Below are 27554 nucleotides of genomic sequence, written 5' to 3' on the forward strand. Positions count from 1 at the left end.
ATTGGAACAGTTTACCAGAGCTTATGGCAGATTCTCCATCTCTGGACTCTTTTTAAATAAAGATTGGCTGTCTTTCTTAAAAAAAAAAGAAAAGAAAAGAAAGAAAAGAAATGCTATAGTTCAGCTATTGGATTTGAAGTGGGGATTAATTCAGGGAAGTTTTATGCAGGAAATCAGATTAGATGATCTCAATGGTCCCTTCTGGCCTTAATATTTATGAAATAAACTCCCAAAGGTTACCTTGTGTACACAAAACACAAAGGCTTGGAACGATCACAAATATACTTAATTTAGAGAAATGTGAAATTGAATAAGACTTCTAACACAGTAATGCCAGTAGCTTTCATGCCATGACTTGGTATCTTTGAACATTCCAAAGATTAATTCCACTAGAAACTGAGTGGTAAGGTGAAAATGAGACTCAAATATGTAAAAAGATGTGTGTTGTACAACTGAGTGTACATTCTTGATTTTAAATTGTGTATAGAATATTTGCTTACATTGTTTTACTCTTAATGCCTTTTTCTCCTGAGAATTAACAGTTTGATTCTTCGATGGTAAGTCTGTACTAAACGTTTTAAAAATAGTGAATTCTTTCCCCACCTTGATGTGACTCAAATGAATCAAAAAGCTTTAGTGAAAATAGAAGTCCTGCTTCCCGATAAGTGCTGATAGGATTATGGTTGGACTGGTCTCACTAACTGTCCAAGTCATGGAGCCATGATGATATGAAGGGTATGTCTACACTGCAAAAGCTGTGCACAGGCTACCCGAGCTAGCCGGAATCCAGCCAGTGTGGGTAGCAATAGTAATGAAAGACAATGCAGCGCAGACTTTAGCCTGGGTAATACAATCCCAGCACGGACCCAGCGTACATACTTGGCTCTGAGGCTGTGCTGTGGTTACCTGTGCTAGCTGGATTCAAGCTAGCTCACGTAAACTAGCCTTTGCACAGCTTTTTGCTGTGTAGACATACCCTTAGAGCAAGTTGAGCTATCTTTGGTGCACCCCCTCATTGGTCCTGGTGGCTTACCAACACCCCCTGGTTGGTCCTGGTGGCTTACCAACCTGACTGGTTCCAGACACTATTAAGGCCTCTTTCAGAGCGGCCAGCACTACATCATTCACTTTAATCACAAAAGGGAACAGGCCAGAATTGAGGCCCCAAAACAAGGAGAAGTACCTAGCATGAAACAAAGTTACACTGATTTGGAGTACCCTTTAGTGTGCCTGAATTTATGGTGGGTCAAAGACAAACACTGGTATTTGGGCAAAGCTTCATTTTTCCTACAAACTAACATTTGATCTGGAAGCCAGAGAGAAAAGAAATGCAACCCACACAATACAATTTTTGTTGTGACTCCATGTATAAAATGGTAATGCTACTGGGCACTACTGTAATCAGACATCCAGAGTATTCTGTAGGTAAAGGTTTTATTAAAGAATTCTCTACAATGAAGGACTGTTTCACTCTGCAGCTAATAATTACATTATTGCATAGAATCAATAAAAATGGGATTATCACCCTGAAAGCTATAAGAACCCAAGTCTACAATCTTAGCAATAAATCAAAATGGTTTGGGAGTTGTTTGTGCAAGGGGAAGAGAAGCCTTTTTTTGACTAAGCCTCAATTTCTTATGTTACCCCAAGCATATTGTTACTTCAGCTGTAGAGTTGTTTTATGGACCATTAAATGAAACTGGATTCCAATACTGTCTTAACAAGCAAGAAAAAAAAAGTAACAAGGAGGTGAATTTTAAGGAGGTAGACTAAGCAGACTGAATGCAACACTGTCCCTGGCAGCAAGGGTTATTCCATTCTGTGCCAAACTAAATAGCCAAGAGGATACAGGATGACGTCCTGGCTCCGTTGGAGTCCATCGCAGAACTCCCTTTGAGTTCAATGGAGGCAGGATTTCACCCACAGCTCTTTTAGCAATGCAGCTTTATTTCAGCTGGTCACCAATACCAGGCCAGTGGTTTGTTTTTCACCCTCTGAAAATAGTTCCACTTTGTTTGGCTTTCTGTGGGGCTGTGTTCTATAAGCGATGTTATGGCCAGCTTTGTCAGAAACACTGCATTATTTAAAAACCTCCTCCTGAGAGTGGAGTTCTCAGTTATCATGTTGCGAAGATATTGTACATCTAGCAACCGGTACATACTACAATATTGAACTGTGTTAATGAGATATTTATCTGCTATGTTCTCTGGCTTTTTCAGAAAAAAATTACCGTGGCAGTCTTCTGTTTCTCAAAGATAATTAAAGCTTGGTGTTGTGGGGGAAAAAAGTATCACAAATCTAAACATGGAGAATGCTGCTGAGCTGTGCTTAATGAAGCCTCTTAGGATCAGCTGGGCTGCTAGCAAACACTTCATTTCCTGTGGCTTGCTTTCTTTAGGAGCAGAGCAGAGCTCCAATGGCTCTCGCAACAATTATCACCCACTTGTTCTGCAGGTTTCAAGTTTTTTGCATTAGTCAGGTTGAGAAATTCATGGTATTAATCATGACTGAAGTTGTTATTTATCACCTGCTGGGTGAGAAATAATAATTTTGGCACTTGTGGGGCAGTGGGCCAGAAGTACCAAATTAAGTAAAACATCTAAACACTAGCAAGGATCATTTCTCTGATTAATGAATTGTTACCAAAAAAAAAAAAAAAAAAAAAGTGCTGCTCATTATCTGGTCTTACAATAAATGCAGGAGTTGGAAGTGAAGAATACTAGCGTGCTTAGTCTTACTTCGCTATGTAGATCATGCTTTGCTACTCACTCTTCTGTCTCTTCCCATTTTGTAAACATGTAATCTTTGAGTCTCATAATAAGTGCATAATATTGGACTTGCACCCCAACAGCACCTTATGTTTTTTAAAAGTAAAAGTTTTGGGGGTGATCATGCAATAATTGGCATACCTTGAAAGAAATGTTTACTTAACTATTTGGGTTTGCCTGTAGCAGAAAGTTTGACACTTGAAATATACATGTATGGTTAAAGCAGCAACCCCCCCCTAATGAGGATACAGTTTTTGTTTTTGACAGACTGTCAACTCGTATTTCAGTATGACTTTGTCTGGAAATCAATTTCCACATGTAGGGTTCAGGAGACGTGCCAGGGCAAGTTGGTGTCTACGTTTCCTCTGTCGTCCAAGGTGGCACAAGGATGTTCTGCTTCCTTCATAGCAGAATGCCAGGCTTGCCTGTCATGGTCATGGATACAGTTATACTAATATAAAAATGCTTACAAGGTTCGGGAACAGAATAAGTTATACTGGTATAAGGCACCTTTATAATGGTATAACTGCAACCACATTAGGGCTTTTACCAATATAACTAAGTTGGTTTATCTTAAAAAAAAAAAAAAAAAAAAAAAAAAAAAGGCACCACTGACAGACAATTATACCAGTAAATCTGAAGTGTAGACCAGCCATTTGGTTCTGATGTTAGAATAGTATCTGTATCTACTCCAGTAATTCTAAACCCACATGCCATGGTGGCATAACACAACCTGTCTCAGTAACTGGACCTGCCTGAACGAGGCCAATTTGAGGGGTTGGTCAGTCAGCACTTTCCCTGTAAACTCTATTGTCAAGGGATTTATCAATCAAATGTAAAAACTGACACCAAGCTGAAATTTTGATTCAACAGGGTCTGACCCAAGGAGAGGGGTGTCTGAGGGCTAAATTCAGGTTGAATTCTTTGTCCGTTATAGGTTGGGAAGAGGAAAAATAGAACTTACAGTGTTTTTAGAGGCTCTCCCTGGCTTCCAATAACTCAAATTCATTGGCTTATAACATGTCATGTTGCAGGCTCTTTGTATATAGAATGTCAAGTACTCTTATCTATTGCTGCAAATTTAGCACATTGTAATAGACAAGCTATTAATGCTGGAAAAGTGCCTACTGTTCACGCACAATAACTGCTAACTACTTCTAGCCAGCATTAAGATTAGTGTATCTTCCAATCTACTATGTATGGAGGTTGACTTGAAATCATGAGTGCAGTTACATGCTATTTTGGAGAGATGGGAGTGGAGAAGCAGAAACGAGAGGATTTACAATGAACTGGTCAAGGAGAAGAAACAGCCAATGCCATTGCAAGTGAAAGGAGCATCCATCTACCTAAATGGGCTGTCATCAGAACTGGTTGTGAGGAAGGTGGGCAAAGTGGATGAGCTTGCCTTGCTGCAGACAATATGGGGGGAGGCAGTGGTATAATCTCCTCATTACTCAGCTTCCAACAGGTACTGGAAAATAACTGTCCCGAATCCAGGTAATCCAACCAAATTCTGACATGGCCTGGTCTCCAGAGCTGCCTGTTTCTATGGCCCTTCCTCTGCTGACTTCACATCCTCTCTCTATGCGACTTCATCTAATTGTACAATTCAACTACCCCTTCTTACACCAATGACACATGATCAGCATTCTGACCAGTCCCCCTCTATCTAATCCTGCTTCTCAAGCTGTCTGACATCTCCTCATGGATGTCTCGCTGCCAACTTCAACCTCTCCTGCCAAGAAAGAGCACCAATCTTTCCTTTTAAACCATCTCTGGTCATTCCCCCTTGCTCCCCATCACTGTTGACAGCAACACCATTATTCCTGACACTCAAGCCCTTAACAAAATGATTTATCTCTGTTTCCTCAGTCTCTCACCCTGCACTTCCAGACTGTCCAAACCTTGCCACTCTTTCCTCCACAATGTTTATAAGATCTGTCCTTTCTTTTTTGTCCATACAGTCTAAAGTCTCACCCAGCTCCTAGTCTTCTGCCTTGATTATTGTAACCTCTTTCCTAATATCCAGAATGCCTCTGGACTCCATCAATTGGTCAGCTTCTCACACAAACATGTCTGCATTTTCTTCTATGCCACCCCTTAGTCAAGAACTGTCTTAGCTGAACTGATCTGTAAGGCTTTTTCCTCTTTCAACTCTCTGAAGATCCACCTCTGTTACAGCACTTTTAAAAAACCAGTCAGTGACCACAGGTTGGTGGCCAGCTGGAGAGAGCTGGTACTTGATCTGTTTATTTACATTTCATGTAGTTTTGACTTTACCTCTTCCCCCACTTTCGTATGTCACTTGCTTTCTTAGGTTGTAATATTTTGCGGGGAAGGGGACTGGTTGTATAATGTCTTGCAGCATTAGGCCTCCATCCTGAGCAGGGTCTCTGAGCCAGCGTGCAAAGGCATACATTGTTATGCTCAAACATGCTTCTGTCAAACAACTTCCTCCAAAATTGCTTTTTGTTGCAGAAGCTGCTGCTGTTCGCACGGAAATGACTTTGTGGCAGGATTGAATAGCTCCTGCAACACTGGTTCCTAAGGATGCTATTTTGTTTGGCTTCCTGTGGGTCTCCAGGACCCTACCTGAGGCCCTCCTCCCTCCAGACTGCCTTTTGTAATTCCAGTCCACTTTTGCCCTGGTGGCATGTTCTGCCCAGGGCCAGCCATTCATCCTATAACTGGAAAAAGCAGGGGAGGTGAGACCTGTGCCATCTTCATGGAAGATACATGTATCAGGGCCTGCTTCTGCAGTCCTGCCACCTTCACAGTGCCACATGACTGCAATGTTTCAAACCTCTATGGCTAAAGGAAGCAGGTTACCACGCTGTGTGTGCAAAGGACTACTTTGCAGTCTGATGTCTACCTCTCTTAAAGTAAGAGATTTAACTCTAATCTCCAGTTACTGCAGTAACTAGGCAGAAAGGGCCAAATTCATTTAGGCAGGCCACTATGCTGGGGTTTTGTTTGTTTGAGAAAATTACATAGGAAAGCAGAATTGCGCAGAATTATGAATGATGCAAAATCATTTGGAAAATGCAGGTTTTTCCTCTTCATTTGCATTTTCTCATTTAGTTACCTTATATAGTATAATAAATACAATGAGCATAAATTGTTTACTTATGGGCAGACTCAGAAAAGCTGCATAGGGCAAGAAGTACATTTTTTTCATACAGTTGATGACATGTAAAATGTTCAAAATACTTAGAGAAAGGACAATGCATAGTGGTAAGGATAGATTTGAAGCTTCATTAGCCCTATATTTTCAGTGCACTCTCCAAATCACTCTAGTGAAGTCGAGCTTTGTGTTGAACTAAAGTTAATTGTAATCATTTGGCTATGACACTATAGTAATTTTAAAATATAAATAACTTACACTGAAATTAGTGATTTTCATCTAACAATCTTGAAGTACTTAACACACACAAAACGTAGGCATGTGCTGTCAGTAAGTGGTGACATTATATATGTTTAACAGAGGTGCAAACTGAGGCATTAAATAAGTTGTCACAGGTCAGAGTGAGTCAGTGGCAGAATCTAGAATAGATGTTTGGGAGTCTTGTTTCCCAGTTCCTTGATCGGATCACTACACCGCATCTTTTAATAATATTTTAACAACAGAAGCCCACTGCAAATAACCCTTTAAAGCTATTCTCTGAATGTATTTTATAGTAGAAATAAATTCAGTATTTCAGGAGCTAGACAAAGAACCCATCTTGTTCCTGGCTGCGAGGATGGTACAACTTTTACAAATAGTAATGACAAATATTGTGTTGGCCTCTGCTTATTTCCAAAAAAAGCAGGTCATTTATAAAGTCTCTCCCCACCCCCCACCTTGCCTGGAGTCACCCAGGAGACAGCAGCACTGTCCTTTGCTTTCCATCTTTAAAATATATTCATTCTAGTTTTCAAATTGCTGTTTTGTAGTGCTAAATCTCTACCCACACTAATTTCTACAGGTCAGAATATGACCCTGATTTGAACAAAATCTGGAGTCAAATATTCACACCAGAATGCTTTTGCCTTGCTGCATGTCAGAAGCCATCTTGCTGCAAATGCTTCACACACCTTGGAGTGCGGCTTGTGGAACTGATGAGGTGAAGAGCACTGCACAGCAGCCCTGTGCTGGTAATCACAGGACTGAAGAAACACATACATCATCTGCCACACAGGTTGGCATTTCAAGTAAAAACCTTCACATTGTGTAAGATGTTGGACAAATGATGGCCATATGCATGTTTGTCTCTGTGCAGATGGCTCTGCGTTCTCAGCCAGGAAAAAGCTGAGCTAGGCTTTTTTTTGCAGACAGTTTAATATTAGTGACACACTTTATGTCCTCTGCAAAAACAATAATGGAGGATAAGGTGACATACATTATTTGCAAATCGTTTGACATATGCAGGGCATTGTCCTTGCAATAATCACCATCAGTCTGTCAGTTTAAGATATGAACCGTGCCATTGCCATTTTATATCATTGTGTTAAACTTTCACATGTTGTAATTTTACAGATTTGTTCTTCGGAGGACCACTGCAACACAAATCAAATTGTATTATGTTTAGTCAGATGCTGTATGGTGTGCGTTGCTAAGATTTAAAAAAAAAAAAAAAAACGCAAGCAAATGGTACTCAGGAGCAGTCTGCTCTTTAATCGCTGGGAGATTTGTCAGAGGCGACCATACCATTATTCAACTTTTTTGTTCATTCTTCAGTATAAAATAAATTATTTAAATTCATGTTAACCTTCGTTACTAGGCTTATATGAAAAAGTGCACATTGGGAGGTACCATACTGACAGATCAATTTAAACACATCTAACTAGGTACTTATGTGGCCTTCATCACTGTAATATCCAAGCACAAAAATATCTAATTACTTTCACAAATATACTGTGAGAAAATAACCTTATAAAAGTATCCTTCAAGCCTCCTGTAGTTATTTTACAGTAAGATATTAGCTAATCTTTTTACAGCAGTGCCGAAAGTTTCTGAGATGATTAAATCTTTTTGTCCCTATTTCCAGTGTAAATTAATTCCCGTAATACATTTTAGATTTTTTTTTTAAGCTGGTTGGTTATTTTAAAACAGTGTTTTTCAGTAGAACTGTAGCTTAGCAAGAGATTTCCAGACTGAAAATATTCTAAATCAATGACAGGTCACCTACATTAACTATTTGAAAAACACATTGAGATGTAAATGAGTCTTAATTGGTGAGACGAGCTAGTTAGAAATTCTGTATTACATGTTCTGGAATAGCACATTTCAATGACTTTTTACTATATTTTGATATAGAAGCCTGATTTATTTTCCTTGAGGAAAGTTACCACATTCAGTTGTCAGCAGAACAGAATCTCTTCTCTTCCACAGAGTCCTTAAACCTGAAGGATTTATTACACTTACACCCTTGAAAAGAACATATCTTTTTCTTTGAAAGCAGCCATGATCGCTATACCATTTTATATCTATTCTGATAAGTGCAGGCGCTAAAGTAGATAAACTCCTTGCATACCAATTAAAGACACACGCACATGGTAGAGGCTGTATACTATCAGAAATGCTCAGTATAATATTCTTATTCACACAGTAGATATATCTAAGAAATTTGACTTTTATTATTCTCAGCTTTACACCTCTGACATTTCTAAAAACACAGAGGAAATTAATGAGTACTTAACCAAGATCCCAGTGCCTAGCCTTGCTCCAGTGCTCATGAATTATGGAAAACAACATTTCGACTGATGACGTAGAGCAGGCTCCCTGGGCCATGAGAGGCATAAGGTTGAATTCTATAAATTAGTGTGGAAAAAATATTGGTCTCCACGTTCACTGAAACCTTAGACAACTCCCTCTCTTCTTGGCCTCCAAGCAGGTTTGGGGGCATGATCACTATTGTATGCAAAAACGATAAGGACCCTGCAGAGTGTGCCTCAGTAAAGGCTGTTTCTTTCATCAGCAAGGATGTAGAAGTCTTATTCCAAATGTTAGCAACCTGGATAGCAGAATTTCTCCCTTTACTGGCCTGTGGGCTATGATCAGTAGAATTTATACAGATTTGCCAGGGATCTAATAGCAGAAGTTATTCAATACAATTCACTCTGCTAACATAAGTAACACTTCGATTGTTATCCTATCCCTAGATGGTTCAAAGGGCTTTGCTCATGCTGAATGGTGGTTCCTCACTGACCTGGAGCAGAGGCGTTTGTACTCACATGTCTTATGTAGACAAGTTACATGTATCAGGCCCCATCATCCCAGATCCCTCTCAATGGTTTTGAATCGAAGGGCAGTAGCCTGAAATGACACTAGGGCAGGCTGCCTTGGATTTTCCTTATTTTATCTTCCAGTGGCACCTTCAGCCCAAATAATTTGCTCCAGCATCTGTTTTACTAGTCCAAAGCCAGGGATGTTACTCACTGGATTGGATTAGATGTGGCTGATGCTACTTTTTGCCAGTAACCCAATAATATTCCTTTTCATGGGTTCAGTATAATACTTTTGCAGAATTTTCTGTACTGAAAATAAAATAGAGGTTCTTCTTTTGGCTCTTAGCCTGAAGCATTTAGAAGCCGTTAAAGAAAAAAATGTTCTTTTCTCCTGGTCTTCCACATCAGTTAAATATCTGAGGGGAGGGGGAGTATTTTCCAGGCATAAATGACACTGGAAATCTTCTTAGTTATACATAGATTTTAAGGTTTTTGGGGAAGGGACCATCTCTTGGTTATGGGTTTGTGCAGAGCTGAGCATAATGAGGTTACAGCCTTTAAGCACTACCACAATATACATTAAAATAATTATTTTCTTGGATAAACACCATCCAGATAAACCTTCTCCCTTCATTAATTGCCCTTTCCAAGTTTCCTCTAGTCCTTAACACAGTTAAATTTCTTTAGACAATTGCAGCATGGCATATTAACATGGATTTGGGCAGGAACAGATACAAAATTAGAGTCAATCTCCTTTATCAGACAAACTCCTAACTTCACCCTTTAATAATCAACAGTTCAGTTAGGTCTGTTAGCTGGCTGGTGCAGGAATGTCCCTCAAGAGCACTGGATCTCTCTGGAACAATCACAAATCCCAGAGATCTCATTTGAATAAAATCTTTTTCTTCCATGGTCTGCTCTACAATACTTAACCCATTTACTCAATGAATAATCATTGGATGGCTAAGAGGTGCCAACATTCCTACAACACCTTCCATTTTCTTCTTCCTTTTTAAATAATCCATTGTTTCCCCTGGAAATTTTTTAATTTCTGTATGAAGACTGGAACCTTCATGTTCTTACTAAATTTATCCAATTTCTTGATAATATTCCTTTGATCAATAAAGAAAAGCCTATAATTAGATAGAAATGCCATTATTTCAGTGTTTTCAAGGACTTTTTACAGGACAGTACCATTTTTATGATGTGGTGCTTGTCAGATTTTGAACAAATAATATTTAATATGTTTGCAACTTATCTGAAATCTATGCAATGCTTTAAAAGCTCAGCACATTCTACATAAAAGATACAGACAACTGGGAGTTGAATATTAAAATTTTTGCTCAGCTTCACTTAAAGTTTTGGGGAAAAGTCTGGAAACATACTTCTATGCACTCATTGCTCTGTACCTCAGTTTCCCATCTGTAAAATGGGGATAAATAGGGTCTTCTATGATTCTTCTATGATAAAAAAAGGCTTCCTCTCTCTCCCCCTGTCTTGTCTGTTCAGATTGCATGCTCCTGAGAGCAGGGGACTGCAGTTTGGACAGCGTCTAGGACAAGGAGGGCCCCAGTCTCAGTTGAAGTCACTAGGTATTCCTATAAATAATAATAGAGTAAAAATAATTGAGAGCTGGCGTTGTCTCTGTTAACAAGGGGCTCATGTGAGCCCTGCAAGACCCTGACAGTACATCAGTAACAGTTTCCATTTAAAATCTTAGCACAGAGCTTTGTACAGCATTAGCTGTAAACTAGTTTTTTCCCCTAATGGAAACGCCTTCAAGGTATATTTTTTTCCTGTATTGCAGATCCTGAACACATAAACAACTTCACTGTGCACCGCGGTTGAGTCAATGTTTGTCGAGTAGAGCCGCCCTCAGCAAGGAACTACACACACCAGTACATCAATTCAAAATATGTGCAAGAGCTGAAGCTATTTAAAGCACTAATCTGTAATTAATACAAATAAGCAAAGCAGTCTTTCTCATCAGTGATAATAATGATACCCTAGAGTTTTTTTTAAATCCATCTTTTTGTCAAGTGAAGCACCAGAAAATTTGCCTACCACATTCAGAGCCTTCTTAGAAGACCCACTGGTTAGGTAATTCACGGTGTGCTAACAGAATTTTAACAGGCAGAGGTAGTGCTGTTACACTCTGTATAAGCAATTTACTAACTAGTCTCTCCAAATTAGTCTCTCCTTTACTGCTGCTGTTATATTTTTATTGTATCTGGGAATTCTTAAGAATAGGACAATATTCCATTGGAAAAAAGCCTTAAGAACCCACCCCGTCCACAGGGAAGTCAACGAGAGTTGACTGAAGTGGCTGGAGGATCAGGTCTTCACACTTCCAGTCCCAAGCAGCAACGTACTTGACGAAGAGCTCTGTGTAGCTCAAAAGTGTCTCTCTCTCTCTCTCACCAATAGAAGCTGGTTGAATGAAAGATATTACCTCGCCCACTTTGTCTCTCTAATATCCTGGGACCAACACAGCTACAACAACAGTGAATCTTCCTACTATTAGACAGTCACCATGAAGGCTTTTTAAATAACAGAATGTCAGTCACGTGTAGGCACAGCTACTTCAGTGACTTCCTGATTGCAAACATATCCAAGATTTTGCAATACAAGTAATACCTTGAATAGGCTAAAAGTGAGCAGAGCTGTTTCTATAACTTTCCAGTCCGAGTAGTACTATATGCCCATGGCCCTCCAGGAGATCTCTGCCACCTCTGCACAAATTAAATTGTCTACACTCAATAGTTAACAGTGCTGCAGTCCTACCACTGTGGATCAGATCATCCCTTGTTGTGTTAAAAACAATGGGGAAGAGATATGAAAGTAGTCAGAAAAATCAGCATGCTCCCTTCTGAGTAAAAGAGACAGGGACTGCAGCTTTCAAACCCTGAACCTGAGGATATGCAGATATAACAAGGCTCCAGTTCTGCTCTGCACCCTGACCCACCTTATCTTTCTCCTTCTTAGAGAAATGTGCTGCTTTGGGTTCCTAATCCTGCGCCCATTCCTTCTCTCATGGGGTGAGAAGTAGGAAGAAGGTACAGAAGGGGACTTAGTTCTGCAAAATATTTTTGGAGGTGCCTCTCACTCACAGTGCAGTATCTGCCCAATTGATTAGCAGAGCAGCAGTGAAAGTTAAACTTCATGCTGAAAAGTAATTATTGTTGCTGTGCAATAGTTTGTTGATGAGGCTTTAGAATAATCATTGTACCCCAGCAGCTGCAGGGCATTGTGTTCTGGCTTGTAAAATTACATTTTATAGTGTTTGTGCACACCATAAGAAACAATCATAAATAATAATAGTAATTAAACATTAAATCAGGTGAAATTCAGACTTGTTTGCCTTTGATAAGAATGCTGTTAATCCAGTGAAGAAGAAAGTGAGCCATTAATGTGGGAATAAAACACCAATGAAATCTATAGCTTGCATAGAAAATATCTCTATTTTTTCATAATACACCAGGGACTGAGTCAGCAACTAATACTGGAAAGCTGATCAGCTGTTAAGTTTTTTTCATTAAAACGTTGATTAATGTGGAGTGTTCTTGTGAGCAATGAACCCTAAGCATTGCTATGATTCTCCCCAAAATAAGAGAGGTGAAGCAGGCAATTTTCAAAGGGTTCTTGGTCTCAGGGCACCAATATCATTTTATGTTTCGATACAGGGTCAATATTAAAACAGAAAGCATGGGGTTGCACTAAAACCCCTGCTGGGCTGTGTGGAGAAGCTGCATGTAGGAACTTTAATTTGTCCAGAGTAGGTAAGTTTCTGCTGCCTCATATGGTGTTCTCATTCCAGCTGTCTTTATATCAAAGATATTCTGTTCATAGACAGTAATCTATTGATGCCAGGAAGCGAAGGCTGTATGATAGATTGCCATTGGCAAACTGATCTGTCCAGGGGTTATCACTGGCTCTAATTAAAGAAAGACATGGGCTACTGAGTCAGGGTCCCTTCCACTGGTGACAATAGGGCAGCAGTCACCGAAATCGCTGCAAAGGAGAATGGATTAATTTGACTGATTGCATGATGTCTGAATTAATGGTCAGGAAATGAGCCATTATTGTATCCTTACTGGTAGGCTGCTTCATAATGCTTTTGGTGTGCGGTCTGCTTCTCACTTCAACTTGTTTAGAAACACAAGGGACTGATATACTGTTATATACAATAATATAATATAAATTAAACTCTAATGCATGAGAGATTTCCATTTATTGAGTATAAAACTGTGATCACCTATGATCCAAATGAGCTATGTACATATGTAACCTGCTGGTATCCCCATTTTTGTTTTTTTAGTTTCTGTGTTTCAAAATTTGGTGAAAGGTTTCATCATTTCACAAATAAACATTAACAACTATTGTTAAAGATAGAAATGTCATATCACATATCTAAAGTGCCTGGGCTCTGAGACTACCCGGGGCCAGATGCTGAGCTGCACTGGAGCAACGCCCAACACAGCTGCCGTGGGGTGGGCAAAGGTGACTTTATACCCTCTTGATCGTAGGACTAGATGGGGGCAGGTGAGGCCCCCAATTCAACTCAGAGCAGCCTCAGGGGCAGAGGCAATCTGGCCTCAGATCCTTTTCCTCACCCAAGCTCCCAGTGTCAGAGCATCAATTTGAGCTCTCCTTTGCCTCTAGATTTCAGCAGCTGGTTAAGCCAACTTTCCTTCTGCTTTGCATTGCAGGAGAGGCACAAAGCAGCCAGACCACAGTGGAGCAACTGGCCAATGATCTCTGGCCTGAGGAGCTACAATCTAAGCTATGCAAGGGCAGTAGCCAAGTTGATAAGACATGTTTTTCCTGGATCTATTTTTACAGGGTTGAATGTCTAATACATAAGAAAATGTTCAATACATTGAAATACAAATGCCTTGCAAGGAGCAGGCTGTTAGTCAAACAAAAGCTGCTCTAACTTTTCAAATAGCCTTATTGTTTTATTGACTATGCGGGTGGCAGAGACAAAGCAGAGCAATAAATGACATGAAACAGAGCACGCTAAAATTTGGCTTTTCAGTCTTCCTTGTGTTTCCTCCTTTCTGTGGTAGGGAAAAGCTTTATAGTCAATTTATGGTAACCTCTTTCCAAGCACTTTTGAGTATAGACAAAGGCTGCCCGGAATACAACCGCTCTATTATGTGAAGAATTTTGAGGCATTGAAATTTGTTTTCATTCTGCCCCAGAAAGAAAATGAGACCTTGTAAAAATTTTTACAAAAAAGCCCATAAGACAAACACTCCCTGCCCTGCCCATGGCCTGGGGGTTCAGGTATTCACCTAGGGTGGGGGAATCTCATGTTCAAGTCCTTTCTCGCCTGATTCAGAGCAGGGACTTGAACCTGGGTCTTCTACATTCCTGGTCAGTAAGAGCAATAAATCTGCCACTAACCATGAGTTCTGTTCTTTGTATAGCTTCAAAATGTTGTCTGAGTTTGATCATATTGAGCCAATCTGGTGGCCAATCACAATGTGGTTAGGAAGCACAGACATAATGCTAGACTCTCAAAGGGTGTGAGTGTGGTGGGCCACTGTCTCTTTTCCCTGTAAGTCAACTATTATAGAGGGAAGAAGGGTGGCAGAGCTCCTGATCCAGCATGCACTTTTCTAGTGCCTCTGTGGTGAGTTCTGAACACTTCTGTGCTCCTCAGCTCTTTACAACAAGGCCAGTGGCTTAAAGCACAATCTGGCCCTTAAAAGTACATGGAAATACATGGGGTCCATTTCACTTAAGAGTGAAGCGATGTACAAACTGCATGATCAGAAGTTGTCAAGGGAACAATAACAAATTTACACTTTTCTGTCTCCTTTGACAATGACTGACAATATTCACTTTCTTCTTGTCACCAAAAATTACACTGTGGTTTTAAAGTGATATCACATGTTATCCATCAACTGTTAAAAATGTTGTCACACTGCGCTTGGAGGATGTGAGAAATATAGCAGTTCTCAGGACTGGTGTAAGCTCCCGAAGCTAGAAGAAGCTCCACAGCTAAACGAAACACACAAGCTGGAACAAGCTTCAAAGCTAAACTACACTGTCAAGCAGGAATGAGCTTCTGAGCTACACAATGCTCCCAGTCTATATTCAATTCCTAAAACAGAATGAACTTTTCCAACTAATCTAGGCTCCCAAATTAGAATTAGGGCAGGAAAACACTTCTGATAAGAGAGACTATGCTGCTAAAATAGAGTGAGCCTGTCTGCTGAATCATTCTTTATAGTTCTTTAGCCCCACCAATAATAGATCCTGGCCTACCAACCCCCTCCACTTGTTTCAAAATGGAGTCTCACAGCTTTGTGGTAGCAATTTTTCTCAGCTCTATCAGAAGTTCATCAGTGTGTTTCTCTGAGGTAAATATATCTATCAATTGTTTCAATCATTTCAAAATAAAGGCAAGGGGAAAGGGAAAAAGCAAACTTGCAGTTGGTTTGTACTTTGTTTCTTTTCTTTAGGACTTAATAGAGAATGTAATATTGATAATGAACACCTATTTCACGCTTTCACAATCCAGTGCTCTAGGCCTTATGTTCTTTCTCAAAGACCGCTCCATTACAAATGTCAAAAAAGAAAAGTTCACAATCTCGTTGAGCTGTTGCTTTGTGGATGTGTCCTAGGCTTCTTGCTTCCTAATAATATTTCATGTTGTCCCTCTGCTGTTTAAAACATCTGGAAAGTTAGAAACAAAACTTACTTGTCACACATGAGAAGAAAGTCCCTGAATACATATATGTGCAATCCAACACACTCCAAAGAGGAGACATCACTACTCATTCAATAAAAGAAAGTTATCATTGATAACCTGTTTTCAGGGAAACAAGTCTACTCTTTTAGATTTCAAATAATAACCTTTGCAGGTGGCAGTATTAAAGCTGGTACAGAAAAAGTACACTGAGGTACTTAATCATATCAAATGTCTATATGAACAAGATAACCTATATTACACTGTTAGCAGTCATTTAAACATTTTAAACCAGTGAATTACACAGAAAAAAGATAATGTTAAAAACACAAATGTAAGTTTCACTGACTGTATGTCAGATTTGGCTTTTCTTGTTATTTGTAAGCAGAAAAAAATGTTATTTAAAAAAACTGATAATCATTCAACCATTCAAACTACACTCACTAACACTGGTATACTTGAGTCCTCCTTTGTGTTAATTAAGAAGCCCAATATTTAGGAGTTTACTTTTAAGGGACCATTATGATGATCTATTTTGACCTTCTGTGTGATATGTTTGATATTATTAACTCCTTTATAACACACTCAGCAAACTGCTTCAAGTCCATACATTTTGTTTGAGCTATACAATATACTTGACGTGGAATGTCTGTCTCAGAAATTATTTCTGTTGAAAATTCTTTTGATTATTTTTAAGTTATTGCACTGCAAAAACAAAATGAAGTTAGTGATTAGCGCCTCTTCAATGGTCTAGCCTTATTCAACAAAGCTCTTAAAGCATGTGCCTAATTCCCAGCCACTTCTATAGGACTTAAGCACCTAGTTGAAGTTAAACATATGCTTCAGTGCTTTGCTGGTTTGGGATTTACAAGTAGAAGTGGTCTTTCACTATATATATGAAGCAAATAAAAATTTGCTGGAAATTAGGCCACAATATGGTTTAATGCCTTTAAATTTTGAAAGGAAAGATTAAAAAAGCCTGAATGATTATTAAAAATGTTCTTTACCGAGTTATTTAACTTATCTGTGTCTCAATTATTCCATCTATAAAATGGAGATGGTAATACCTGTATATCAGGGGCTAAATCTAGTAATGTTGGACTAATGTTTTCAGATCAATGGTGATTTAAGAGTACAAATGATCATTGCCAAACTCTGAAATAATCAGAGCAGAGAAAGGTATTTAAGATATTACAAAGGTATTTGCATTTAAGATATAACAAACTCCATACACCAAGTGTAATAGGAAGTTTTGCATCCTGCCTCTGGCAGTTCCTGCTGCTTCAGAACAAGAGACAAAAGCCTCCCATAATTAACCTAGTCAACCGTTCAGTGCTGTACAAAGAGGGAAACAATTCCTTTGTGATCCTTGCGGATCGGTATCAATTTATGCCTTGAAATCAGTGACTACCTGCACTTAACAAGATCTTTTAAGACCAGAGTGTAACTTTTATGTCAACCTGTTTCATATTCAGTTTCATTTAAAATAGTCACTGGGTCAGTTGAGATGTCAAAGCTCTATTCTATCCTTCTACTGTATGAGAGCCTACCTAAGCATACATCTCTAAATGCCACAGGTATTCTCTATGGTGCCCTGTTTTCTGGAACTAGACACTATACATAGATTTCTTTGCCTTTGTTTTCTTACAATAAGATGATTTTATTTTCTTCTTGTCTACCAGAAAGTAGAAAGGAACAAGGCTGGAAAACCTGGCTTTAAAATGGCTACATGTTTTGGACATCACCTCAAAGATATTTACGTATTTACTTATTTAGATTTTGGTAGACCATGCTGTAGGTGCCTTTACCATGTGCTACATTATAGCCAAAAAAGTGTGTTAAAAGAACATGAAGGTTGCAAGGCCGAGCACTCAAAAGTTAGGAAATGCCACACTGAAGGATGCCTGAGCAACCTTAATTCACCCCCTAGTGTATACGTATTATGTTACACCTTTTAAGTGCATGGTCACCTCCTATTTTTTTTTCACAGGACCCCTGCCTCTTTTAGTGCACAGGATAATCTGTGCTCTGGGGTTGAATCATGGTAATGTCTCCCTGTGCTCCTATCCAATTCTCCATCTTGTTCTTTCTATGGCCCTTCTCCTGTGCTTCTAACTACCCCTCCTCCCTGCTTCTCCTTGCCCTCCAGCTCTTGCCCCTGGCACCTCCTTGCCCTCTGACTCCTGCAACCTCCTTTCCCAGTCTTCCCCCATTTCTCATCCCACCGTGTTTGAATCAGGTGTTTCCTCCTTCCCCTTCTTACTGCCTGAGCCACAGCAAGAGAGGTATTAAGAATATAGGAGGAGAGACAGTCTCCCTGCTCTCACTTCTTGTGTCCAGCACCACAACAGCCCCTGGAATTGCAGGGAAAGTCCTGATCAGTCCCTGAAGCCCTAATATGAAGTATGCTCAGTTGCTTTGTGGAATGATGGATGCACAGTCTGGTCAGCATGCTGCAGTTGTAAGGGGCTGCATCATGCTCATTGCAGATGAAATCTTTGGAGAATTTAGCTGCCAAATTCTTACAACTCTCTCCTAAGCATGTGCAAACTGAGTTATTTTTTTGAAGGCTTATAACTTAGCCAACTTTGGGTAGATTTTCACAGGGACAGAAAAAGCACATCTCTGACACCAGTCTGACCTCTCTGCCAAATTTCAAGGCCTCGCTCCAATGAATGGAGCTCCAAGAGCTTCTCAACAAAAAGGTTGGAAGAAATTTTTTAACAGGGACAAAATAAAGCATTTGTAAGTAACCTGACTTTCAGAAATAGTGGAAACATTTTAGCTGAAACTTTATAATAATTAATAAAATCAGCCTGAGGCAGACATTCAGCATGGAAAATTTCCCCTCAAATGATTAAAATTCGGCAAAGTTATAAGCAATCAAAACAAGGTCTCATAGTAGGAAATGTCAGGCAATTTTAACTAAAGGCATTGCTATCAGCTCTAAAATCAATACAGAAATAAACTATTTCTGTATTAGAAACAGCACTGAAGCATCATCATTAACTAATTAGAGGGTTCCCACCACCCATTTTTTTAAAAGTCTCCCTTCTGGTCAACTTCCTGTAAGATGTCATTTAACAAATTTGTCATTTAACAAATAAGGAAATACTTAATGAGAGACTTCCTTTGTTTTTCTAGTCTAGTGCTACTGAGAGTTCAGGGCCCCTGAAAAGAGATATTACATCTTAAGAACCAAAGCTACTAAAATTGTCTTGAGGAAATTAGAGGTGAATGTGCACATATGTTCATACACTCACACCATAGATGAGGAGTTATCATTGTGATAAATTGGGCCAGCATGGTATGAATGGCACAGGTACGTGATGAACAAATGTATCTGTGGCCCCACCACTGGAATCTTATGACATGTTCTGGAAACTGAGGCATGCTGAAAATGTCTCCAAGCAAGAGCCCAGTCTGCTATAGGGATATCTGACTTCCCTCTGACCATTTCTATACTGCTGCCTGTCCCATCTCCATTTTGTTTGTGATGTAATCATGAGCTTTCTCACTTCCTGCTTGCTAACACCCTCACTCTCAAACAGACAAAGCTGATATGTGTAGTGATGTATGGGCCAGCTCTTCCGGTGTGAGTATCAGACTCCTTATGCTAACAAGTATTCACATTAATAGACGCTCCCTCCCCAAGCATTATATGACATAAACCTGAACTTTCCAGAAAAAATAGATGAATGGGACGAGAAGCAGGGTTGAATCAAATCCTGAAATCTGATTTCGTGAATGTGGTCACAAAGGCATTTTCCCATTACTCACTCAGCTCTACTTCATACTCATTAAATGTTAAAACCAGCTTTTAACATCAGTATTCACCACCAAGGTGCTATTACAGTGAAGTGCTGCTTCACTAGTAAGCTGCTATTAGAGTATAAACATGGAGTGCGGTGGTTCCATGAAACACACCCTGCCTAGCGAAAACCTACTTTTCAGTGGAGAAACATTTAAAATATTCTTTCTGTGCTCTTGAAGAAATGTACATGTTTAAATGTTTAAATGGCCTATGTTTAAATGGCCCGTGGTTTCCTTACACCTAAAGTAGGACATCTTTATATGTCATCCCTCTGGGGCTATCAATGGCTACCAAGAAGTGAGACTTCACTTACAGCTACAGTGTTCACAGAACACCCCACTTTTCCTGCTGACAAGGGGTGCTCTGAGGCCTCTTGAGACAGAAGACCCCCACAGTCCTCATGCACACTCTGACTTTGAATGGTTGGTCTCTGTTTTGTAGCTCCTTTAGTAATGAACCTACGGGTCTGGTGCTGACCCTCCAGTCGCTCCCAGAGCCCCTTTGTGCAAGTTCTTCTCTCTACAATACCTTTGGTGCCTACGTGAAAGTAGCCTGGGACTGTTTTCCTTTATGCACCAGCAGAGGCCTTGGGGGAACATTGTGATTCACAGCTTTGTAGTCATGCACATTCCCTCCCACTTTCTTGGATGGACATTCCCCTGACTCCCTCTGCCCCTGCTCCACGTTAGCACACCTCATGTGTCCAGTGGGTAAGACCACACAAAAGATGCTGCTTATGCTGGAGGGAGGAGTAAGGATATGGAGCATCCTGGGTTTGGTGAATTTTGTTCCTGTTGTTTTCTGTGCTCTTCATGTGCTTTGCTACTAATGCGCATTGTGAAGAGATGGAATGGAAGCACCATATGATTTTTATAGCACATCCGGCCCCACTGATTTATTGCGCATCTTGGCTATTGGTTCAGAGTGGAGTCACTTGCCTGTTCCTCAAGCAGAAATACAGTACTTGGCAGTGATGAAAAGTCAGGGAGGAGTGAATAAAAAGTGAAGGCTTTGGGGAGCAAAAGGAATATTTTAATCATTACAGTGCGTGGAATCTGCATCTTTCTGAGATGGCAACTATCCCTTCTTATACCTTTTAAACAAACATTGCTATGTGTAGGAAAACTTCAGAGGCCAAGGATCAGGTGTTTGGTGTGACTCTGTTTTTTATCAGGTTTTTCATCAGTGCTGATCGAGTGAGAAAGAGGTGATGTGATCCCCTTTAGGCTACATTGTGAATCAGCTCAAAGTAGGACCCAGCTGCATCCTGGCTTCCAAATCTTTATTTACAGCCAGCACATGAGGAAACATTCTCTGGTACCTCCATTATGGCTGCAGAGATGAAACATCTGTGTTCTAACCAAGACAGCACACAGCTCATGCAAGCCCCCTTGAAACAATCTAGTTGAAGAATTACTAAGTTAGATCTTTGTAACACTAGGCTGTGTGTACTCCAGGCACTATTCCTTTCCATCTCTTCGAGCAAGGAACTACTTATTTTTTAGAATTCCTGTGTCAAGGTTGTTCCCCTTTTGACATCTCAAAACTTTTTGATTTGCCAGACACTGGTAAGGTAAATGGTGATGTGAGGCAGTTTATTTGGAAACAGGGACGAGGTGTTAATGAGAACACCATATTTTCTTATGCTCAGCAGAGCTGAGGTCCGAATTCTCAGCTGAAAGAAAAATGTCAGCCAAAACTGGAGCTGAGACCCATGTGGAGTCATTTTGCTCTAAAACTGCATAGCTCCTACTCAGATTTCAGGAGGCAAAGTTAAAGGATAGCTGTAGTCCTGAAATACCTGCAGGATGTACCAACTAACTGTGTTACTGAGACTGTAAATTAAGCTAATTGGAGGCTCAGGCCTGCAAAGTGCTGAGAGACTTCAACTCCCAGTTGAAACCAATGCGAGTTGAGTGTGTTTAGCACCTTGAAAGATTAGCCTACTAATTTGTTCCTCCTGCCTGTAGTACACTTGCTGGGAGGATCGACTTGACAAGGGTAGAGATATATGACCATTAAATTGTTTGCAGATTTGACCTATCTGTCCATAATAAAAAATAATACCTGAAGTGCTATAAGCCTGCCAAACATTTTAAAGAAATACTTGTTTAAAGATCAAATATATCATGTAATCTCATAATGTCAGATTAGGACATAAAACCACATAACATGACACAAAGCAGCACTACAAGACATATTGTGTAAGAAATTTTACAAACAGTTTCTTCTGGACCTTTCACATGTTATCAGTTTGAATAGTGAGTATGATACATTTCAAATTTCTCCTGTTGGCTGGAGACCAAATGAAGCGGCAAAAGTATTACTAGAAATACTATCTAGAAATATTAGTTTATGTTATTAACTAGAAATATATACCCAGAGATTTTTGTAAAATCAAAGAAAAACAAAAACCTCAGCAAGTCAGACCTCCCTAGTTTTCAAAATGGGTCTGATCCTAAGGAGCATCGAACCTCAAAGATTCTGGTGCAACATATCATTAAAATTGATCAACTGAATTCTTAATTCAAGCTTTGAAAATAGGTAGCCCAAAATTCAAAATAAATAATTAAAAGTAAATGTTAAAAATTTAACACACAACCAGCACAAAGGTTTAGAAAGTTCCAAATGTGTATTTTGTTGATTATTTTTCTTACACAGCACTTTTCTGTGTGTGAATAATTTTTTTAAATTCCACGTTACCTTCCTAAACAGTACGATATTTTCAGGGAGATAGATATTGTTTAGTTAGATATTTTCCATATGATCTGCTTTAAATATACAGCACTTTAAAAGAAGCTGTTATAAAAAAAACAAAAGCAAGCAAAATAAAATTAAGCTAAAAAACCAGAGCTGAGAACAAAAAAGAAAAGTAACTGAAATAAACATAGGTGATATTTAGTATAATGATAATAAGGAAAAAAATCTTTAACTTACCTTAAGTGCCAGCTAGTGGTAAGAAGAGAAAACAGCTAAGCAAGTAATATGTAGTGTATCAGGCTAGTGAACATCTGTCAGAACTGATTTTCCTGTGACTTTCTTTTATATTTACACTTAATCATTTTTATGGCCTTATTCAATATAAACTGAAAGTATGTAAGATGATAAATGTCATTTGTAAGATTTCTGTGAATTGAAAATTAGCCAGATAGGAGTCTATCGAGGGCTTCTTCTGTAGCATCAAGTAACTGCCACTGCCATAAGCAGAATAATAGACCGAGTGGATCAATGATGTGATCAGTTATGGCAATTACTTTGCCCCCCTTCACTTTTGGCAGCATAAAAAGGAGCAAAACAAAGCTCCATTAGGAGGGTGTGAAGAGAAAAGGTGGCTACACGGGATGCCCTATTCCATGGAGCCACCCTACTCCCTCTACATAGGGAACACATGGCCAAAGGTCTGCATGGAAAAAAATGAGTGACGTTAAGCAGTAGCATCCCAGCAGGACTGTGAAATAAGTAGGGTAAGTCTAGTAGAAAGTTCATGTTCCTTTGAGTAGCATTAACTCCGTCTTTGTTCTGCCATTCCATTGGGGCGGCGATCAGAGTGCGGCAGTGGAGTGGCAGCCATTGATAACGCAGCCCTTGGCCTCGACACCCTGCCATGGCGTTGGGGAAGGACGCTGGAGGAGAGTGAAGAGGAAGAGTCGTGATTGGGATCTATGGAGCACAGAGCTCCCCAGGTGCCCATTCACTGCTTAATTTTTTGTTTTGTTTTGTTTCACTGCTACAGATCGTGGAAACTAGCAGCTGGGATTTGAGGGGAAATGTGCAGGTGCTCTGCTGGAGTCACTGAATTTTGTATTAATTTGTTCTCCTCTGTGGGCTTTTGCACAGGGCCGTGGCCTGTACATAGGTGAACAGCGCAAACCTACATATCTTATGCTCAAGTCCAGTAGCCAAGCAGCAGGCCATCCCTGCTACTCTCTTCCATTCCCACAGCAAGGCTAGCTATGGAAGTGTCTGCTGCACTACGAGGGGGCTGAGAATTCTATACCTGAACGATTAGCTCACAGCTAAACATAAGCACAGTCGTGTGTCTTAGACTTTACTTTCATTCCAGCATCAAGCCCTTGTATAAACAAATTGCTTTAGGCTACAGTCAACCTTCTCTTACACAGTACAGCTGATCTGGGTGCAGGATGGCAGCAATCAGCTCTGTGACAACCCTTCTGCACTCAGGTGTTAGGAGGCAGGGAGATCTCTTGAGATGGATGCTACAAATTCTAGTGCCCCTTCTTGTGGTGGGACCATAGAGGGCTGCATTAGCCCCTGCATATGTGGGAAGAGAGGAGCCCAGATTGAGGCTTTAGGTATCATAAAGATCTGGCCTTCGAGGAGTGTTGAAAGGCTTTCAAAGGGGGTTCTGGGCAGCAGCTGTGCCCATCTCACATAGCACTGGGAAAGAGTCCTGCTCCTGTCACACAGTACACAGACTTTCTTCTAGGTTCCAGTTTCGAGCTATTATTTCAGTCCTCTTTTGCACCATTTAGATCCATTCAGTTTTTCTGGGCCAGGTGGACTTGTATTCCTTCTCCTTGGACAACAGGCTTCTAGGGAGAAATTCATTCCGCATCCTTTCTTGCTGTATTGAATGAGGCAGGCATAACTGGTATTTTAAGTATAAATACACAGGGCCCTAAGCATTGTAATGCCTAGGGCGGTAAAGCTTTTCAGGGAATGGGAGTTGGTGGTTTGGGCAATAATCAGGATCTGATTCGGATTCTCTAATTAGTGGCCCGACTGAGCCACATAACTTCAGTTGGGATCTGCACTGCGGACATCCCAGGGGGTGGATCTATCCTAGTTATTGAAAATACACAGTTATCATGGAGAAGATTGGGCAAAAAACTAAATGCTGTCCAGAAAGAACAAAAAACGTAAGTCTGGTTTCACATGGCTTCAGTCTACTGTCTCAGATATATTGAACCACATCTTGTTGACCTTACCTGCTAAGACTCCCACTGATTTCAGTGTTTAATCTGGATTTCAGTGGGGGATTTGTAAGGGTGAGGTCTGTGAAGCTTAACCAAATATTAGCAATTTCCTTTTACAGTGATTTATTTGATGTATACAGCGCCTTCCAGGATTCAGAAGACCCTGTACCATACAGTACGTACAAAGATCATTTCACTCACCACTGAAATGCAGCCACTTCAGAAATGGAAGTAGAGTACAGTGAACAAACAAGTGAAAGAACAGCCTCACTTAGTACATAACAAAGGTAGTAATGCCTCTGTCCAGCAATTGTGGATTCTGTATTGTGAGAGGGGGCCCTGACTGTTGAGTGCTAGAGTGGAAAGAAGAACTGTATGCATGGATAATGCAATACAGCAGGTCCATTCCTCCTCTCTCTCTCTCTCTCCTTGGAATTGTTACACCTACTAGAGATGACAGTGTTCTGTCCTAGCTCCACAGACAAAATTCCGGAGTAATAAGAATATCTCCCAATAGCTGAAAACATGTTGTGGCGTCCTATCTGCTTCTGTGGATGCCAACTGAGTCAGCATTACTTTACCTTAAATGTAATAACCCTTTGTTCACGCCTTTCTGTTGGTAAAAAGTGGCTGCTTCCTAACATCCCCCCTCTTAGTGGCCTTACCTGTCAAATGATGTGTATGTCAAAATATACATTATTCAACAGGTGAACCTATTGCCAGCTATGTGAGGCCTAGGGAGGGGTACACATCATATCATTCTCCCCTTCCATACATCTCCTTTTCCCGCTTTCTGCATGATTAATGCACATTTGCTTCCCCCTACATAATGCAGAGAGCAAAGGATGAATTATGCTGCTTCATTACATTACCTGGTGGCATGTCTTTCCATACCTATATACTCTAATTGCCACCTGCTTGTGCTTGTGTTTGTAAATGAAGTAGTTATAAAGAGTATACCTAGAATGATGGTATGTTCTATTACTATAACACACTAGAAACCCAAGGGCAGGCTAACGACAGCGTTTCTCATGCTAAACAGTTACAGTTCTGTGGGTTTGCATGATTTCCATGTTGCTGTAGTTCCTGTCATACAGAAATCTGATCCCTTTTTCTTGTGTTGAACTTTAAAAGCTTTTTAGCAAATCTAAGAGGTAGAAAGACGACTTTTCTGATGGAGAACAAATATAAGTGACTGAAATATGCTGAATTGCTACACTTTGACCACAGAGAGCACATGAATGCTTTCAGATTCATGGGAAAGTCTAAGTGATAATTCTCCACCTATAATTACTACTAACTAGAAGAGCCAATACTGGCATCACCATATGACTCAAGCTTTGTGACTAAAAATTACTATTTTCTTCAGATATATAACATTGTTGTTTGGAAACAGAGAGGAATAATAGATGCTGTTAAAAGAAAAAAAAAATCAAAGCACTCCTGTCTGGATGGACATTTACTGAATTAATAATATCTTCAATGTATGGAGCACCAAAGTGCTTTTATTATCTACCGTGTGTGTGTGTGTGAGAGAGAGAGAGAGAGAGAAGTGCTACACACACGTATAGTGCCCACTGGGAATCAGGCTCTGAGTGTACAGCATCAAAATGCTTAAACAGTACACAGCAACACTATACAACAATTTAAAAGTGGAGAGTGGTGAATACTAGGTACAGTGGACAAAATGTAGTTAACCAAAGTTGTATTTGGTCAAAACACTAGAACTATCAGTCCTAGTCTCAAGAAAATGCCATGGGATCTTTGACCAGAATAGTAAGAAATCCAGTATCTTTCTACCTCGTAAAGCAGCCAGATGCATATGTAGAAATAAAGTCAATTAAACAAAAGTCGAGAGCAATTTTAAAATCAACATATTGCTTGAAAGAAGCTCACCATGTGGTTGTGGAATATGGAGCAGTAGACTGACGTATGAAGCAGATGCAACCATCAGAACCAAAGAAACAGGCTCCAAAAGAGATTTTTCTGTAAGGTCAGAAAGGAGAGTGTTGTAATGGCAACTCATTTCCTCAGAAAAAATGGGCTACCAGGAGCACATCAGACCTATCCTCTGCTATCTGCACTGGCTTCCCATAGAATATTGAAGCAAGTTCAAGGTCTTGGCTCTTATCTTCAAGGCACTCAGTGGCCTTGGTCCAGGATATCAGAAAGATGACCTACAGCTCAGGGATGAGCAATGTGGCTGACAGTTCTGCTTCTCAGGAACAAAGGAACTTTGTACCATAAGAAAAAAGCTCATCTATGCTGGAGACAGGGCTTTCCTGAGGGCTAGTCAAGACTGTGGAATAAACTCTCACAGGAAGTAACTACCACCTCAAATCTGATTACCTTCCACTCTTGAGTGCAAGGTACACTTCTTTGCCATGCATTCTCTAACACAAATCCAGAGCAGCATGTACGTTAAACAAAACCCTAACAAAACAAAACAATACACTGCACACAATTCTCCCCCCCCAGAAGAGGATCAGAAAAAGAACAAGCCACATTCAACAGATGTTAATCATGCCACTAAGTGCCCTACTGGAAGGTGCTCAGACAGTACTATGTACCAATCATACAGCATGAATAACAAATAATTATTAGCAAACTTTGTTTGCTAACTCTCAGATTTGATCTACATGGCTACATGAGAACTAAATATGATTCAAGTAACATGGTGGAATAACAAATGGAAGAATCCTTATGCATATTCTCTTCACTACACATGCCAATTTTATCTCACTGCTGTTACTCTAAAAAGATGGTTTAAAATGTTCATTAAAATGAAAAAAGATTTTTGTGCAACATCTGTGTATTTGTATGTCAGGATGAGTTTAGGGTTTGCAAACACAGCTCACTGCAATGGCCATTCCTGTCAACACAAAGTAGAAAATGTCGATGACATTTGGTTTTTGTGACAGATGGAAAATATTGTTCTGGGTTTTGAAGAAACCATTAACAGAATATTCCTCTTCCTTCTACAGAATTTCCCAGCATGATTCACCATTATGGTCATCCAGTCTTGGGGCTTGTCTTCACTCGGGGCTATATCAGTGCCACTGCAATTGATGCAGCGGACATCGATTTAGCGGGCTCTGGTGAAGACACGATAAGTCAACGGGAAAGCA

This window comes from Eretmochelys imbricata, chromosome 11, assembly GCF_965152235.1.
Source record: "Eretmochelys imbricata isolate rEreImb1 chromosome 11, rEreImb1.hap1, whole genome shotgun sequence".
Taxonomy (NCBI): Eukaryota; Metazoa; Chordata; order Testudines; family Cheloniidae; genus Eretmochelys; species Eretmochelys imbricata.